General features: G+C 45.5%; 1 protein-coding gene across 3 annotated transcripts in view; it reads left to right on the top strand.

The window, feature by feature from the left end:
- The window catches only part of cntn1a (contactin 1a), a 101,290-nt gene that overhangs the window by 974 nt on the left and 80,664 nt on the right, over positions 1 to 19,652 (top strand). The gene's annotated exons all lie outside the window — the stretch shown is intronic.

The following is a 19,652-nucleotide window of genomic DNA, read 5'->3' on the forward strand; positions in this document are numbered from 1 at the left end:
CGTTGTTGTTGTTTTGGTGAGAAACTGTTTTTCAGATCATGAAGTGTGTGTGTGTGTGTGTGTGTGTGTTAGTGCTGGTTAATGGTTTAGAGAGAGAGAGAGTGTGTGTGTGTGTGTGTGTGTGTGTGTGTGTGTGTGTGTGTGTGTGTGTGTGTGTGTGTTAGTGCTGGTTAAAGGTGGTATCAGGGATTTCAGGCCCAAACATAAATGTTCACATTCATCTAATCTCTGGGGGTGTTGTGAGGTTTTGCGCTCGTGCACGGCTGCCTATGACGGCTGCACGCGAAAACCTCACAACACCCGCCCCTGTCGGTGATTGGTTGGAACACTAATTTGGTTTTGAGTTGTTGTGAAACAATTTGTTTTTGTGTGTAGATCTCAGAGCCTAGGCTGCCTACAGAGACGCGTTTTTTTTACGGCATGCTTATGGGGCGGCAGCTAGCGGATCGTTAGGTAAGATTAGATGAATGTGAACATATGTTTGGGCCTGAAATCACTGATACCACCTTTAATGGTTTAGTGTGTGTGTGTGTGTGTGTGTGTGTGTGTGTGTGTGTTAGTGCTGGTTAATGGTTTAGAGAGAGAGAGATTGTGTGTGTGTTTGTGTGTGTGTGTTAGTGCTGGTTACTGGTTTGGGGTGTGTGTGTTTGTGTGTGTTAGTGCTGGTTAATGGTTTAGTGTGTGTGTGTGTGTGTGTGCTAGTGCTGGTTAATGGTTTGGAGTGTGTGTGTGTGTGTGTGTGTGTGTGTGTGTGTGTGTGTGTTAGTGCTGGTCAATGGTTTAGAGTGTGTGTGTGTTAGTCAAGTCAAGTCAAGTCAAGTCAAGTATATTTGTGTAGCGCTTTTCACAATACAGATTGTATCAAAGCAGCTTCACAGTATTAAATTAAAATAATACAACAAGGTTTGTTTCTAGTGGAATTTATTGAATTTATAGTGCTGGTTAATGGTTTGGAGTGTGTGAGTGTGTGTGTGTGTTAGTGCTGGGTAACGGTCAGGAATGTCAGATGTCGTTGATCGTCTGGTGTGTGTTTGATGAATCAGGTCTGTGGGTTAATCTGGTTCACATGAAGGATCCTGAATTCTGGCCAATGGCAGCGCGGCTTGTGTGTATGAGTGTGTGATATTAGACTGGCGTCTTCATTTGAATGTGTGTTAGACCGGTTTACCCAGCAGCCCCGGCTGATGATGTCAGATGATCTTCGTGAATGCTCGAGTCGTGATCGGAAGACGAGTTCAGTTTATTTCAGTGTTTATGCGTGTGTGAGGCGTGTGTTTCATGCGTGTGTGAGGGTCTGTGTTTCATGCGTGTGTGAGGGTGTGTGTGAGGCTGTGTGTGAGGCATGTGCATGAGGCGTGTGTTTCATGCGTGTGTAAGGCGTGTGTTTCATGCATGTGTGAGGCATGTGTAAGTCGTGTGTGAGGCGTGTTTCATGCGTGTGTGAGGCTTGGGTTTCATGTGTGTGTGAGGCGTGTGTAAGGTGTGTGTTTCATGAGTGTGTGAGGCGTGTGAAAGGTGTGTGTTTCATGCGTGTGTGAGGCGTGTGTTTCATGCGTGTGTGAGGCGTGTTTTATGCGTGTGTGAGGCGTGTTTCATGCGTGTGTGTGAAGCGTGTTTTATGCATGTGTGAGGCTTGTTTCATGCGTGTGTGAGGCGTGTTTCATGCGTGTGAGGCGTGTGTAAGGTGTGTTTCGTCTGTGTAAGGCGTGTGTTTCATGCGTGTGTAAGGTGTGTTTCATGCGTGTGTAAGGCGTGTGTTTCATGCGTGTGTAAGGCGTGTGTGTCATGTGTGTGTAAGGCGTGTGTGTCATGTGTGTGTAAGGCGTGTTTCATGCGTGTGTAAGGCGTGTGTGTCATGTGTGTGTAAGGCGTGTGTTTCATGCGTGTGTAAGGCGTGTGTTTCATGCGTGTGTAAGGCGTGTGTTTCATGCGTGTGTAAGGCGTGTGTTTCATGCGTGTGTAAGGCGTGTTTCATGCGTGTGTGAGGCGTGTGTTTCATGAGTGTGTGAGGCGTGTGTTTCATGCGTGTGTAAGGCGTGTTTCATGCGTGTGTAAGGCGTGTGTTTCATGCGTGTGTGAGACGTGTTTCATGCGTGTGTGAGGCGTGTGTTTCATGAGTGTGTGAGGCGTGCTTCATGCATGTGAGGCGTGTGTTTCATGTGTGTGTAAGGCGTGTGTTTCATGCGTAAGGCATGTGTTTCATGTGTGTGTGAGGTGTGTGTGAGGTGTGTGTTTCATGCGTGTGTGAGGCGTGTGTTTCATGCGTGTGTAAGGTGTGTGTTTCATGAGTGTGTGAGGCGTGTGTTTCATGCGTGTGTGAGGCGTGTGTTTCATGCGTGTGTGAGGCGTTTGTTTCATGCGTGTGTGAGGCGTGTGTTTCATGCGTGTGTGAGGCGTGTGTTTCATGCGTATGTGAGGCGTGTGTTTCATGCGTGTGTGAGGCGTTTGTTTCATGTGTGTGTAAGGTGTGTGTAAGGCGTGTGTTTCATGCGTAAGGCGTGTTTCATGCGTGCGTGAGGCGTGTGTTCCATGTGTGTGTAAGGCGTGTTTCATGCGTCCGTGAAGTGTGTGTTTCATGTGTGTGAGGCGTGTGTTTCATGCGTGTGTGAGGCGTGTGTTTCATGCGTGTGTGAGGCGTTTGTTTCATGCGTGTGTGAGGCGTGTGTTTCATGCGTGTGTGAGGCGTGTGTTTCATGCGTGTGTGAGGCGTGTGTTTCATGCGTGTGTGAGGCGTTTGTTTCATGTGTGTGTAAGGCGTGTGTAAGGGGTGTGTTTCATGCGTAAGGCGTGTTTCATGCGTGCGTGAGGCGTGTGTTCCATGTGTGTGTAAGGCGTGTTTCATGCGTCCGTGAAGTGTGTGTTTCATGTGTGTGTAAGGCGTGTGTTTCATGTGTGTGTATGAGGCGTGTGTAAGGCGTGTGTTTCATGCGTAAGGCGTGTGTTTCATGCGTGTGTAAGGCGTGTGTTTCATGCGTGTGTGAGGCGTGTTTCATGCATCCGTGAAGCGTGTGTTTCATGCGTGTGTGAGGCGTGTGTTTCATGCGTGTGTGAGGCGTGTGTTTCATGCGTGTGTGAGGCGTTTGTTTCATGTGTGTGTAAGGCGTGTGTAAGGCGTGTGTTTCATGCGTAAGGCGTGTTTCATGCGTGCGTGAGGCGTGTGTTCCATGTGTGTGTAAGGCGTGTTTCATGCGTCCGTGAAGTGTGTGTTTCATGTGTGTGTAAGGCGTGTGTTTCATGTGTGTGTGTGAGGCGTGTGTAAGGCGAGTGTTTCATGCGTAAGGCGTGTGTTTCATGCGTGTGTAAGGCGTGTGTTTCATGCGTGTGTGAGGCGTGTGTTTCATGCGTGTGTGAGGCGTGTGTTTCATGCGTGTGTGAGGCGTTTGTTTCATGTGTGTGTAAGGCGTGTGTAAGGCGTGTGTTTCATGCGTAAGGCGTGTTTCATGCGTGTGTGAGGCGTGTGTTCCATGTGTGTGTAAGGCGTGTTTCATGCGTCCGTGAAGCGTGTGTTTCATGTGTGTGTAAGGCGTGTGTTTCATGCGTGTGTGAGGCGTGTGTTTCATGCGTGTGTGAGGCGTTTGTTTCATGTGTGTGTAAGGCGTGTGTAAGGCGTGTGTTTCATGCGTAAGGCGTGTGTTTCATGCATGCGTGAGGCGTGTGTTTCATGTGTGTGTAAGGCGTGTGTTTCATGTGTGTGTAAGGCGTGTTTCATATGTGTGTGAGGCGTGTTTCATGCGTGTGTGAGGCGTGTGTTTCATGCGTGTGTGAGGCGTGTGTTTCATGCATGTGTGAGGCTTGTGTTTCATGTGTGTGTGAGGCGTGTGTTTCATGCGTGTGTAAGGTGAGTGTTTCATGCGTGTGTAAGGTGTGTGTTTCATGCGTGTGTAAGGTGTGTGTTTCATGCGTGTGTGAGGTGTGTTTCATGCGTGTGTGAGGTGAGTGTTTCATGCGTGTGTAAGGTGTGTGTTTGGCGTGTGTTTCATGCGTGTGTGAGGCGTGTGTTTCATGCATGTGTGAGGCTTGTGTTTCATGTGTGTGTGAGGCGTGTGTTTCATGCGTGTGTAAGGTGAGTGTTTCATGCGTGTGTAAGGTGTGTGTTTCATGCGTGTGTGAGGTGTGTTTCATGCGTGTGTGAGGTGAGTGTTTCATGCGTGTGTAAGGTGTGTGTTTCATGCGTGTGTAAGGTGTGTGTTTCATGCGTGTGTGAGGTGTGTTTCATGCGTGTGTGGCGTGTGTTTCATGCGTGTGTGAGGCGTGTTTTTCATGCGTGTGTGAGGCGTGTTTCGTGTGTGTGAGGCGTGTGTTTCATGCGTGTGTGAGGTGTGTTTCATGCGTGTGTGAGGTGTGTTTCATGCGTGTGTGAGGCGTGTTTCATGTGTGTGTAAGGCGTGTGTTTCATGTGTGTGTGAGGTGTGTTTCATGCGTGTGTGAGGCGTGTGTTTCATGCGTGTGTAAGGTGAGTGTTTCATGCGTGTGTAAGGTGTGTGTTTCATGCGTGTGTGAGGTGTGTTTCATGCGTGTGTGGCGTGTGTTTCATGCGTGTGTGAGGCGTGTTTTTCATGCGTGTGTGAGGCGTGTTTCATGTGTGTGTGAGGCGTGTGTTTCATGCGTGTGTGAGGTGTGTTTCATGCGTGTGTGAGGCGTGTTTCATGTGTGTGTGTGTGAGGCGTGTGTTTCATGCGTGTGTGAGGTGTGTTTCATGCGTGTGTGAGGTGTGTTTCATGCGTGTGTGAGGTGTGTTTCATGCGTGTGTGAGGTGTGTTTCATGTGTGTGTAAGGCGTGTGTTTCATGCGTGTGTGAGGCTTGTGTTTCATGCGTTTGTTTCATGTGTGTGTGTGGCGTGTGTTTCATGTGTGTGTGAGGCGTGTTTTTCATGCGTGTGTGAGGCTTGTGTTTCATGCGTTTGTTTCATGTGTGTGTGTGGTGTGTGTGGCGTGTGTTTCATGCGTGTGTGAGGCTTGTATTTCATGTGTGTGTGAGGCGTGTGTTTCATGCGTGTGTGAGGCTTGTGTTTCATGCGTTTGTTTCATGTGTGTGAGGCGTGTTTTTCATGCATGTGTGAGGCGTGTGTTTCATGCGTGTGTGAGGCTTGTATTTCATGCGTGTGTGAGGTGTGTGTAAGGTGTGTGTGAGCTGTGTGTGAGACATTACTGAAGAACGTTTGTTCATGACTTTGAGAACATTGAGAGAGCATTCTGAGAACATTATCTGTGTTATTAGTGTGTGAACTCTTCGTCCTCTCCGCCCTGAAACTGCTCTTCCCAGCATGCATCTGTGCAATCACTGTCCGGCGGGGGACACACAAATACACACACACACACACACACACACACACACACACACACTCACTCGCTCCGCACGACACACACACACACACACACACACACACACACACACACACACACACACTCAATCACTCTGCACGACACACACACACACACACACACACACACACACTCATTCACTCACTCACTCTGCACAACACACACACACACACACAGACACTTATTCACGCACGCATGACAATAAAGCCACTTGAGTTTGATTGACAGCGCTGCCATTTAATGAGCAGCAGGATACGGATTGAAGCGATGCGCATTTACTGTCTCACACACACACACACACACACACACACACACACACACACACACACACACACACACACACACACTCTCTCTCTAACACACACACTCTCTAACACACACACACTCACACAAAATTCTCCCACAGGCACGTAACAGGACACAGACTCATAATGTAGAAACACTTAAACAGAGTTTAATCTGTGTGAGTGTGACAGTTTCATGTTCAACACACACACACACACACACACACACACACAGCTCTTGCAGATTAGTCAGCGTTTTCCAGAGGCCAGATCGATTCTCACTAATGGAATGGAAGGATTACACACACACACCGCTATGGTTTAATTGAAAAGTGTGTGTGTGTGTTTGTGTGTGTGTGTGAGAGAGAGATAGAGTGTGTGTGATTACACAAAAAACAACACTGATTAGATCAAACTGTGTTTGTGTTTATTGAAGTGTGTGTGTGTGTGTGTGTGTGTGTGTGTGTGTGTGTGTGTGTGTGTGTGTATAAGAGCTCTAGCCTGTGCTGAACTCACCGTCACAATGAGACAGTCTTCTACATGGTTGCTAGGTGTTGTGCGTGGTTGCTAGGGTGTTGTGCGTGGTTGCTAGGGTGTTGTGCATGGTTGATAGGGTGTTGTGCGTGATTGCTAGGGTGTTGTGCATGGTTGATAGGGTGTTGTGCATGGTTGATAGGGTGTTGTGCGTGGTTGCTAGGTGTTATGCGTGGTTGCTAGGGTGTTGTGCATGGTTGCTAGGGTGTTTGTTCAATGACATTCTGGTATCTCGATGTGCCTCGTGTGCCTTCTTCAACCTGCTGCTCTCAAGAGATGATATCGGTATAGGTCAGAGGTCAGGGATGATGTCGCCAAAGGTCAGAGGTCATGGCATCGTGTGTGTAAGTGTGTGTTAGTGTGTTCAGCTTTAGTTTGTTTCCTGACTTGACTAATGTCTCCAGAAGGGAGTTTATTCTGATTTGATGAACTGGTCGTAGCTGATTAGTAGCTGCATTCTCTCCTCAGATGTTCCTCAGATGTTCCTCGTGGATCTTCAGGTTCTGATCTCAGCACATGCTCAGATCTTCAGTGGAAAGTGGCTCATTTCTCTGTGATATTGAAGGTATTTTTAGCGTGTTACGGAGGCCTGAAGGGAGAGACTCATTTAGAAGTCGATTAGAAAGGATCCGCTCGTCTGATGTGAGTCAGTGTGAGATACAGACTCAGTTACTCCTGAACTAGTTTATTAAATGGTTTAAAGATGTTTTTTATCAGTTATACGAGCGTTAAGGGAACAACTTTATCAATCTTCAAACGTTACTTTTGGATGTTCTCTGAACGTTCTAAAACAAGTAGTAACATTTAAAAAATCTTAGATGGATCATCCAACTAGGAAAGTGTTTCATGAACGATGTATAAATAACGTTTTGAGAACATTTTTAAAACCAGATAACTTTGAACAAACGTCAACTATAACGTTACTGGAATCTTCTGAGAACGTTCACTGTTATCTGGGATTGGAATGTGAGTGTGATGATTTATATCTGAAGGTGTCTCGAGCTTATGGATGCTCGTGCGTGTGTGTGTGTCAGATGAAGCCGCTGGTCTTGTTTTCTGCTCTTTAACCTGCTCTGATTCAAGAACAGTAAAAGAGTCTCTGAGAGCGTGAGGATAAGTGTGTTCTCCAGCCTGAACGGCTAAAGTGTTTTCAGATCGATGGCTTCCTCTGCGATGAAGAGTGTAAATGCATTGACGTGGTCAAACCCATTACTGTAGAAGAGCAGAAACACTCGCAGCTCCACATTAAACTCCGTCTTCACTGTGCCATAGCCTGTTTACTATGGTCACAATATTACTGCGGTACTGTGTTTACTGCGGAACCATGTTTACTGCGGTACTGTGTTTACTGTGGAACCATGTTTACTGCGGTACTGTGTTTACTGCGGTCCGATGTTTACTGCGGTACTGTGTTTACTGCGGAACCATGTTTACTGCGGTACTGTGTTTACTGTGGAACCATGTTTACTACGGTACTGTGTTTACTGTGGAACCATGTTTACTACGGTACTGTGTTTACTGTGGAACCATGTTTACTACGGTACTGTGTTTACTGTGGAACCATGTTTACTACGGTACTGTGTTTACTGCAGTCCGATGTTTACTGCGGTACTGTGTTTACTGCGGAACCATGTTTACTGCGGTACTGTGTTTACTGTGGAACCATGTTTACTACGGTACTGTGTTTACTGTGGAACCATGTTTACTGCGGTACTGTGTTTACTGCGGTCCGATGTTTACTGCGGTACTGTGTTTACTGCGGAACCATGTTTTACAGCGGTACTGTGTTTACTGTGGAACCATGTTTACTACGGTACTGTGTTTACTGTGGAACCATGTTTACTACGGTACTGTGTTTACTGTGGAACCATGTTTACTACGGTACTGTGTTTACTGCAGTCCCATGTTTACTGCGGTACTATGTTTACTGTGGAACCATGTTTACTGCGGTACTGTGTTTACTATGGTACTGTGTTTACTGCGGTCCCATGTTTACTGCGGTACTGTGTTTACTATGGTACTGTGTTTACTGCGGAACCGTGTTTACTGTGGAACCGTGTTTACTGCGGAACCGTGTTTACTGCGGAACCGTGTTTACTGCGGTACTGTGTTTACTGTGGAACCGTGTTTACTGCGGAACTGTGTTTACTGCTGTACTGTTTACTGCGGAATCGTGTTTACTGCGGAACCATGTTTACTACAGTACTGTGTTTACTGTGGAACCATGTTTACTGTGGTACTGTGTTTACTGCGTTACTGTGTTTACTGCGGTCCCGTGTTTACTGCGGTACCATGTTTACTGTGGAACCGTGTTTACTGTGGAACCGTGTTTACTGCGGTACTGTTTACTGCGTTAGTGTGTTTACTGTGGAACCGTGTTTACTGTGGAACCATGTTTACTGTGGAACCGTGTTTACTGCGGAACCGTGTTTACTGCGGTACTGTGTTTACTGCGTTAGTGTGTTTACTGCGGAACCGTGTTTACTGCGGTACCATGTTTACTGTGGAACCGTGTTTACTGTGGAACCGTGTTTACTGCGGTACTGTGTTTACTGCGTTAGTGTGTTTACTGTGGAACCGTGTTTACTGTGGAACCGTGTTTACTGCGGAACCGTGTTTACTGCGGTACTGTGTTTACTGCGTTAGTGTGTTTACTGCGGAACCGTGTTTACTGCGGAACCATGTTTACTACAGTACTGTGTTTACTGTGGAACCATGTTTACTGTGGTACTGTATTTACTGCGTAACTGTGTTTACTGCGGTCCCGTGTTTACTGCAGAACCGTGTTTACTGCGGAACCGTGTTTACTGCGGAACCGTGTTTACTGCGGTGCTGTGTTTACTGCGTTAGTGTGTTTACTGCGGAACCGTGTTTACTGCGGTACCATGTTTACTGTGGAACCGTGTTTACTGTGGAACCGTGTTTACTGCGGTACTGTGTTTACTGCGTTAGTGTGTTTACTGTGGAACCGTGTTTACTGTGGAACCGTGTTTACTGCGGAACCGTCTTTACTGCGGTACTGTTTACTGCGTTAGTGTGTTTACTGCGGAACCGTGTTTACTGTGGATCCGTGTTTACTGCGGTACTGTGTTTACTGCGTTAGTGTGTTTACTGCGGAACCGTGTTTACTGCGGTCCCGTGTTTACTGCAGAACCGTGTTTACTGCGGAACCGTGTTTACTGCGGAACCGTGTTTACTGCGTTAGTGTGTTTACTGTGGAACCGTGTTTACTGTGGAACCGTGTTTACTGTGGAACCGTGTTTACTACGGTACTGTTTACTGCGTTACTGTGTTTACTGCGGTCCCGTGTTTACTGCAGAACCGTGTTTACTGCGGAACCGTGTTTACTGCGGTACTGTGTTTACTGCGTTAGTGTGTTTACTGCGGAACCGTGTTTACTGCGGTACCGTGTTTACTGTGGAACCATGTTTACTGTGGAACCGTGTTTATTACGGTGCTGTGTTTACTGCGTTACTGTGTTTACTGCGGCCCCGTGTTTACTGCAGAACTGTGTTTACTGCGGAACCGTGTTTACTGCGGAACCGTGTTTACTGTGGAACCATGTTTACTGCGGTACTGTGTTTACTACGGTACTGTGTTTACTGCGGTACTGTGTTTACTGCGGTACTATGTTTACTGCGGAACCGTGTTTACTGCGGTACTGTGTTTACTGTGGAACCATGTTTACTGCGGTACTGTTTACTACGGTACTGTGTTTACTGCGGAATCGTGTAACACGAGAATGAACCTCATTGGTTCTTGCTGAAGCTCAAACGTTCCGTGTAACACGAGAATGAACCTCATTGGTTCTTGCTGAAGCTCAAACATGATGCGTAACACGAGAATGAACCTCATTGGTTCTTGAGAAGCTCAAACGTGCTGCGTAACATGAGAAGGAACCTCATTGGTTCTTGCCGAAGCTCAAACGTTCTGTGTAACATGAGAAGGAACCTCATTGGTTCTTGAGAAGCTCAAACGTGCTGCGTAACACGAGAATGAACCTCATTGGTTCTCGCTGAAGCTCAAACGTTCTGTGTAACATGAGAAGGAACCTCATTGGTTCTTGCTGAAGCTCAAACGTGCTGCGTAACACGAGAATGAACCTCATTGGTTCTTGAGAAGCGCAAACGCGATGCGTAACACGAGAAGGAACCTCATTGGTTCTTGAGAAGCTCAAACGTGCTGTGTAACATGAGAAGGAACCTCATTGGTTCTTGCAGAAGCTCAAATGTGCTGCGTAACACGAGAATGAACCTCATTGGTTCTCGCTGAAGCTCAAACGTGCTGCGTAACACGAGAATGAACCTCATTGGTTCTCGCTGAAGCTCAAACGTGCTGCGTAACACGAGAATGAACCTCATTGGTTCTCGCTGAAGCTCAAACGTTCTGTGTAACATGAGAAGGAACCTCATTGGTTCTTGCTGAAGCTCAAACATGCTGCGTAACACGAGAATGAACCTCATTGGTTCTCGCTGAAGCTCAAACGTTCTGTGTAACACGAGAATGAACCTCATTGGTTCTCGCTGAAGCTCAAACGTGCTGCGTAACACGAGAATGAACCTCATTGGTTCTCGCTGAAGCTCAAACGTTCTGTGTAACATGAGAAGGAACCTCATTGGTTTTTGCTGAAGCTCAAATGTGCTGCATAACACGAGAATGAACCTCATTGGTTCTTGCTGAAGCTCAAACGTTCTGTGTAACACGAGAATGAACCTCATTGGTTCTCGCTGAAGCTCAAACGTGCTGCGTAACACGAGAATGAACCTCATTGGTTCTTGCTGAAGCTCAAACGTGCTGCGTAACACGAGAATGAACCTCATTGGTTCTCGCTGAAGCTCAAACGTGCTGCGTAACACGAGAATGAACCTCATTGGTTCTCGCTGAAGCTCAAACGTTCTGTGTAACATGAGAAGGAACCTCATTGGTTCTTGCTGAAGCTCAAACGTGATGCGTAACACGAGAATGAACCTCATTGGTTCTTGAGAAGCTCAAACGTGCTGCGTAACATGAGAAGGAACCTCATTGGTTCTTGCCGAAGCTCAAACGTTCTGTGTAACATGAGAAGGAACCTCATTGGTTCTTGCTGAAGCTCAAACGTGATGCGTAACACGAGAATGAACCTCATTGGTTCTTGAGAAGCTCAAACGTGCTGCGTAACACGAGAATGAACCTCATTGGTTCTCGCTGAAGCTCAAACGTTCTGTGTAACATGAGAAGGAACCTCATTGGTTCTTGCTGAAGCTCAAACGTGCTGCGTAACACGAGAATGAACCTCATTGGTTCTTGAGAAGCGCAAACGCGATGCGTAACACGAGAAGGAACCTCATTGGTTCTTGAGAAGCTCAAACGTGCTGTGTAACATGAGAAGGAACCTCATTGGTTCTTGCAGAAGCTCAAATGTGCTGCGTAACACGAGAATGAACCTCATTGGTTCTCGCTGAAGCTCAAACGTGCTGCGTAACACGAGAATGAACCTCATTGGTTCTTGCTGAAGCTCAAACGTTCTGTGTAACATGAGAAGGAACCTCATTGGTTCTTGCTGAAGCTCAAACGTGCTGCGTAACACGAGAATGAACCTCATTGGTTCTTGCTGAAGCTCAAACGTGCTGCGTAACACGAGAATGAACCTCATTGGTTCTTGCTGAAGCTCAAACGTGCTGCGTAACACGAGAATGAACCTCATTGGTTCTCGCTGAAGCTCAAACGTTCTGTGTAACACGAGAATGAACCTCATTGGTTCTCGCTGAAGCTCAAACGTTCTGTGTAACATGAGAATGATCCTCATTGGTTCTTGCTGAAGCTCAAACGTTCTCTGTAACACGAGAATGAACCTCATTGGTTCTCGCTGAAGCTCAAACGTGCTGCGTAACACGAGAATGAACCTCATTGGTTCTTGCTGAAGCTCAAATGTGCTGCGTAACACGAGAATGAACCTCATTGGTTCTTGCTGAAGCTCAAACGTTCTCTGTAACACGAGAATGAACCTCATTGGTTCTCGCTGAAGCTCAAACGTGCTGCGTAACACGAGAATGAACCTCATTGGTTCTTGCTGAAGCTCAAACGTGCTGCGTAACACGAGAATGAACCTCATTGGTTCTCGCTGAAGCTCAAACGTGCTGCGTAACACGAGAATGAACCTCATTGGTTCTCGCTGAAGCTCAAACGTTCTGTGTAACATGAGAAGGAACCTCATTGGTTCTCGCTGAAGCTCAAACGTTCTGTGTAACATGAGAAGGAACCTCATTGGTTCTTGCTGAAGCTCAAACGTGCTGCGTAACACGAGAATGAACCTCATTGGTTCTTGCTGAACCTCAAACGTGCTGCGTAACATGAGAATGAACCTCATTGGTTCTCGCTGAAGCTCAAACGTGCTGCGTAACACGAGAATGAACCTCATTGGTTCTCGCTGAAGCTCAAACGTTCTGTGTAACATGAGAAGGAACCTCATTGGTTCTCGCTGAAGCTCAAACGTTCTGTGTAACATGAGAAGGAACCTCATTGGTTCTTGCTGAAGCTCAAACGTGCTGCGTAACACGAGAATGAACCTCATTGGTTCTTGCTGAAGCTCAAACGTGCTGCGTAACACTAGAATGAACCTTATTGGTTCTTGAGAAGCTCAAACGTGCTGCGTAACACGAGAATGAACCTCATTGGTTCTTGAGAAGCTCAAACGTGCTGCGTAACACTAGAATGAACCTTATTGGTTCTTGAGAAGCTCAAACGTGCTGCGTAACACGAGAATGAACCTCATTGGTTCTTCCTGAAGCTCAAACGTGCTGCGTAACACGAGAATGAACCTCATTGGTTCTTGAGAAGCTCAAACGTGCTGCGTAACACGAGAATGAACCTCATTGGTTCTTGCTGAAGCTCAAACGTGCTGTGTAACACGAGAATGAACCTCATTGGTTCTTGCTGAAGCTCAAACGTGATGCGTAACACGAGAATGATCCTCATTGGTTCTTGCTGAAGCTCAAACGTGCTGCGTAACACGAGAATGAACCTCATTGGTTCTTGCAGAAGCTCAAACGTGCTGCATAACACGAGAATGAACCTCATTGGTTCTCGCTGAAGCTGAAACGTGCTGCGTAACACGAGAATGATCCTCATTGGTTCTTGCTGAAGCTCAAACGTGATGCGTAACACGAGAATGAACCTCATTGGTTCTTGCGAAGCTCTGGTTCTTGAGAAGCTCAAACGTGCTGCGTAACACGAGAATGAACCTCATTGGTTCTTGAGAAGCTCAAACGTGCTGCGTAACACTAGAATGAACCTTATTGGTTCTTGAGAAGCTCAAACGTGCTGCGTAACACTAGAATGAACCTTATTGGTTCTTGAGAAGCTCAAACGTGCTGCGTAACACGAGAATGAACCTCATTGGTTCTTCCTGAAGCTCAAACGTGCTGCGTAACACGAGAATGAACCTCATTGGTTCTTGCAGAAGCTCAAACGTGCTGCGTAACACGAGAATGAACCTCATTGGTTCTTGCTGAAGCTCAAACGTGATGCGTAACACGAGAATGAACCTCATTGGTTCTTGCTGAAGCTCAAACGTGCTGCGTAACACGAGAATGAACCTCATTGGTTCTTGCTGAAGCTCAAACGTGCTGCGTAACACGAGAATGATCCTCATTGGTTCTTGCTGAAGCTCAAACGTGCTGCGTAACACGAGAATGAACCTCATTGGTTCTTGCAGAAGCTCAAACGTGCTGCGTAACACGAGAATGAACCTCATTGGTTCTTGCAGAAGCTCAAACGTGCTGCGTAACACGAGAATGAACCTCATTGGTTCTTGCAGAAGCTCAAACGTGCTGCGTAACACAAGAATGAACCTCATTGGTTCTTGCTGAAGCTCAAACGTGATGCGTAACACGAGAATGATCCTCATTGGTTCTTGCTGAAGCTCAAACGTGCTGCGTAACACGAGAATGAACCTCATTGGTTCTTGCTGAAGCTCAAACGTGATGCGTAACACGAGAATGATCCTCATTGGTTCTTGCTGAAGCTCAAACGTGCTGCGTAACACGAGAATGAACCTCATTGGTTCTTGCAGAAGCTCAAACGTGCTGCGTAACACGAGAATGATCCTCATTGGTTCTTGCTGAAGCTCAAACATGATGCGTAACACGAGAATGAACCTCATTGGTTCTTGCGAAGCTCTGGTTCTTGAGAAGCTCAAATGTGCTGCGTAACACGAGAATGAACCTCATTGGTTCTTGCTGAAGCTCAAACGTGCTGCGTAACACGAGAATGATCCTCATTGGTTCTTGCTGAAGCTCAAACGTGCTGCGTAACACAAGAATGAACCTCATTGGTTCTTGCTGAAGCTCAAACGTGATGCGTAACACGAGAATGATCCTCATTGGTTCTTGCTGAAGCTCAAACGTGCTGCGTAACACGAGAATGAACCTCATTGGTTCTTGCAGAAGCTCAAACGTGCTGCGTAACACAAGAATGAACCTCATTGGTTCTTGCTGAAGCTCAAACGTGATGCGTAACACGAGAATGATCCTCATTGGTTCTTGCTGAAGCTCAAACGTGCTGCGTAACACGAGAATGATCCTCATTGGTTCTTGCTGAAGCTCAAACATGATGCGTAACACGAGAATGAACCTCATTGGTTCTTGCGAAGCTCTGGTTCTTGAGAAGCTCAAATGTGCTGCGTAACACGAGAATGAACCTCATTGGTTCTTGCTGAAGCTCAAACGTGCTGCGTAACACGAGAATGATCCTCATTGGTTCTTGCTGAAGCTCAAACATGATGCGTAACACGAGAATGAACCTCATTGGTTCTTGCGAAGCTCTGGTTCTTGAGAAGCTCAAACGTGCTGCGTAACACGAGAATGAACCTCATTGGTTCTTGCTGAAGCTCAAACGTGCTGTGTAACACGAGAATGAACCTCATTGGTTCTCGCTGAAGCTCAAACGTGCTGCGTAACACGAGAATGAACCTCATTGGTTCTTGAGAAGCTCAAACGTGCTGCATAACACGAGAATGAACCTCATTGGTTCTTGAGAAGCTCAAACGTGCTGCGTAACACGAGAATGAACCTCATTGGTTCTTGAGAAGCTCAAACGTGCTGCGTAACACGAGAATGAACCTCATTGGTTCTTGAGAAGCTCAAACGTGCTGCGTAACACGAGAATGAACCTCATTGGTTCTTGAGAAGCTCAAACGTGCTGCGTAACACAAGAATGAACCTCATTGGTTCTTGCTGAAGCTCAAACGTGCTGCGTAACACGAGACTGAACCTCATTGGTTCTTGAGAAGCTCAAACGTGCTGCGTAACACGAGAATGAACCTCATTGGTTCTTGAGAAGCTCAAACGTGCTGCGTAACACGAGAATGAACCTCATTGGTTCTTGAGAAGCTCAAACGTGCTGCGTAACACTAGAATGAACCTTATTGGTTCTTGAGAAGCTCAAACGTGCTGTGTAACACGAGAATGAACCTCATTGGTTCTTGAGAAGCTCAAACGTGCTGCGTAACACGAGAATGAACCTCATTGGTTCTTGAGAAGCTCAAACGTGCTGCGTAACACAAGAATGAACCTCATTGGTTCTTGCTGAAGCTCAAACGTGCTGCGTAACACGAGACTGAACCTCATTGGTTCTTGCTGAAGCTCAAACGTGCTGCGTAACACGAGAATGAACCTCATTGGTTCTTGAGAAGCTCAAACGTGTAATGTATTGAAGTGTAAAGTATTGGTTTTACTGGCTTTTTGATGGTTGAACTCTTAATGATCCCTTAAAAATGAAATCCAGAAAAATTAAAAAGGAAAACACATATTTTGTATTTGTACTGGTGTTTGTGCAGCGTTCATTTCTGAGAGCGCGTCACAGCTGATTATTAGCATGATTAATGAGTCGGAATAAAGCAGAAGAATTAGCAGCTGATAACTAACGTGAAACCAGAACCATTTAATGACCCGCGTGTTATCGGGAACTTTCATCTGTTCATTACTCTTAGAGAAATCATTCCTGTTGCCCTGAGTGTGTATGTGTGTGAGTGTGTGTGTGTGCGTGTGTGTGAGTGTGTGTGTGTGTGTGTGTGTGTGTGTGTGTGTGTGTGTGTGTGAACTTTCATCTGTTCATTATTCTTAGAGAAATCATTCCTGTTGCCCTGAGTGTGTGTGTTTGTGTGTGTGTGTGTGTGTGTGTGTGTGAGTGTGTGTGTGTGTGTGTGTGTGTGTGTGTGAACTTTCATCTGTTCATTACTCATAGAGAAATCATTCCTGTTGCCCTGTGTGTGTGTGTGTGTGTGTGTGTGTGTGTGTGTGTGTGTGTGTGTGTGTGTGTGTGTGTGTGAGTGTGAGTGTGTGTGTGTGTGTGTGTGTGTGTGCGTGTGTGTTGATGATGTGTGTTGATGGAGTGTGTGTGAGATTTGTGTTGATGATGTGTGTGTGAGATGTGTGTTGGAGTGTGTGTGAGATGTGTGTTGATGTGAGTGTGAGATGTGTGTTGATGGAGTGTGTTTTCGATGTGTGTGTGTGTGTGTGTGTGTGTGTGTGTGTGTGTGTGTGTGTGTGTGTGTGAGATCTGGCCAGTGTTTGAGTCACGCTCTCGTCTCTGTTTTAGCTGTAAGAATGATTCTGGAAAACCTGAGCAGATCCAGAAGAACACAGAGACCCGCTGCTTCACCAATACTAATGACTTCACATCAATGTGCTCGTCAGAAGCGTCCGACACAGCCAAGAACACACACACACACACACACACACATTCCTGTGATCAAAGCTAAATTCAGTGTCACATGATCTGTTGTGGAAAATATAAACTTTAATAACAGTGAGGGTAAAGTTGAAAAAGCAAATAATCAAAGTGTCTTCAAAAGCTTTTATTCTTGCAAGAAGGACATCAGACAAACACTGAGAACAGAGAAGCTCTGTGTCGGACGGCGAAGTGTGAAGCCCAACAGTCACATGTTTATTGGTCTTCAAGTGTGACGACGAGTGTTCACTCATGTAGAGAAACTCTTCATATTTACTATGGTAAATAGAATTCATTGCTGTGACAGTAACACTGGTTTCACCAACACTAACTGGTATTTTGACTGCTATGATAATAATCTGCCTATAAGAGACTGATATGAATCCAGCGTGTGTGAGAAGTGTGTGTGTGCTGGACGGATCACGGCGTTATGTAAAGTCTATGTCTGTGTTTGTTTCTGTAGCCGACAGCGATGTGCTTCTTCAGTCTGGAGTTTGATCAGGCTCATATGATCAGTGTGTGTGTGAATGTAAATGTTTGATCAGGTTCATATGATCAGTGTGTGTGTGTGTGTGTGTGTGTGTGAATGTAAATGTTTGATCAGGCTCATATGATCAGTGTGTGTGTGAATGTAAATGTTTGATCAGGTTCATATGATCAGTGTGTGTGTGTGTGTGTGTGTGTGTGTGTGTGTGTGTGTGTGTGTGTGTAAATATTTGATCAGGTTCATATGATCAGTGTGTGTGTGAATGTAAATGTTTGACCAGGTTCATATGATCAGTGTGTGTGTGAATGTAAATGTTTGACCAGGTTCATATGATCAGTGTGTGTGTGTGTGTGTGTGTGTGTGAATTTAAATGTTTGACCAGGTTCATATGATCAGTGTGTGTGTGAATGTAAATGTTTGATCAGGTTCATATGATCAGTGTGTGTGTGAATGTAAATGTTTGATCAGGTTCATATGATCAGTGTGTGTGTGAATGTAAATCTGTAACTCGCTGCGTTTGGAAGGGGTCGTTCTCCACATCGCTTCAGTGATTTCTGCTCATGCTAATATTGCTATTTTAAGTAAAAATCACACTCAATTTGTCTATAGAGAAGTTTTAACAGTAACATCATAATGCTTCTTTTGTTTAGTAGATCAAACTCTGAATTGAAGGATTGTTTGAAACATCTGGAGAGAATCTATGTAAAACACTGCTGTTGAAAGCGAGACTTCTTCATTTGATGACGTTCGTGATGTTGCACGTTGTGATTATCATGCTATTGATGTCTGTCTTATTTCAAGCTTTTTTATCTGTATTCTGTGTTTATTCACTCCGTCCCTTTGGGAATCTTGCTTAACAGATGCTAATCTATAGATTAATTAATCACTGAGCAGAAGAAACACCCAGCATGCATCAGTCAGACGCTCGTGACAGAAGCACGTCTCTGGACGGATTGTCTACAGTGTTCCTGTCGCTCTGATGTGTGTATACCAGTGAAGTTCCCATCGTCGCTTCTGTTTCTCCTGAGAAAAACACCTGAGCAATCTCACATGTTTCTGCTGATATTGCAATACAAATTAAAGGGGTATTATTATTATTATAAGTCTTGATTTTGTCTTTGACGTGTACTAGAATGTGCTTTCATGCTTGATTGTTCAAAAAACACATATTTTACATTATTATGGCTCCTCTCTCCCCAGTCTGTCCCGAACATGTTCAGTTCCGGTTTCGATGAAGCCCCTCCTTCCGAAACACTAAATGTGCTGTGATTGGTCAGCTGGCCCAGTGTGTTGTGATTGGCAGAGCTTAGCGTGTGTTCGGGAAATGTCCCGCCCCTCCATAACCGAGAGATCTTCTCTAATGTAAATAAAGGATGGCTGCAATTTCAAACCCGATTCAGACCCTGACAATGTTAACGAACAAGAGGATCATCCAGAACGTTTTTTATTCACAGACTTTTCAGGCATGGTTTTCACAGGATGTTTCAGAGTGTTATGTTTTTCTTTGTACATTATAGGTACGATATTGTCCATTTAATCATGATATTTGTTGGAAAACTATGGTTATACAAACAGTAATCAGTCACAAAAACAGTTAATTTACGGGCGGTGAACAGTCTTAGACAGGGTCCGAAATTAACACCCGCCAAGCGCCAAATGCGGGTAGATTTTCCGTTTGGCGAGTAAATCTCAAAAGGCTATCCGCCACATTGGCGGGTGAATGTTCATACCAAAATATGAAATATTCAGCGCGCACGCGCTCTCATCTGTTCTGTTGACGGCGCTGAGGAAAAAGGATATGTGAAGCTCCCGCCACTGGAAGAAGCGGAGAGCAAAGGCCGCACACCCATCTAAGCCGCGCAGAACGTCTTCAGCACTCGCGGATCGTGCATACTCCGCCGCTGGCCAGGCTGCTTCTGCTTTACACACCATGGCCGTTTTTTCTCACGAAAAGGAGTTTTCTCATAGCGTTTGCAACGCAATACTCGTTCCCTTATCTCTCAGGGAACCGAGGTTACGCAAGTAACCGAGTAGGCTACGTTCTGCCTTCCCTTCCACATGAGTCAGGTAACAAAACTGACAATTTTTTTTTTATTTCACCCCAATGATAGTAATATTTCATATATTTCTCTCATTTTGATCAATATATAGATTTTTTATTTTTATACATTTCAAATTTTGCTCTGGACAATTTTTTTACGTTTATATTCAACATAATACCTTATTATCTCAATTAAATGTACTGAAATGAATGTGACAATGTGACAAAAAAAAAGGCTGTTTATTATTTTGGCCGGTAAAAAATATGCTTGGCTGGT

The sequence above is a fragment of the Squalius cephalus genome (genome assembly GCF_949319135.1).
Source record: "Squalius cephalus genome assembly, chromosome: 23".
Taxonomy (NCBI): domain Eukaryota; kingdom Metazoa; phylum Chordata; class Actinopteri; order Cypriniformes; family Leuciscidae; genus Squalius; species Squalius cephalus.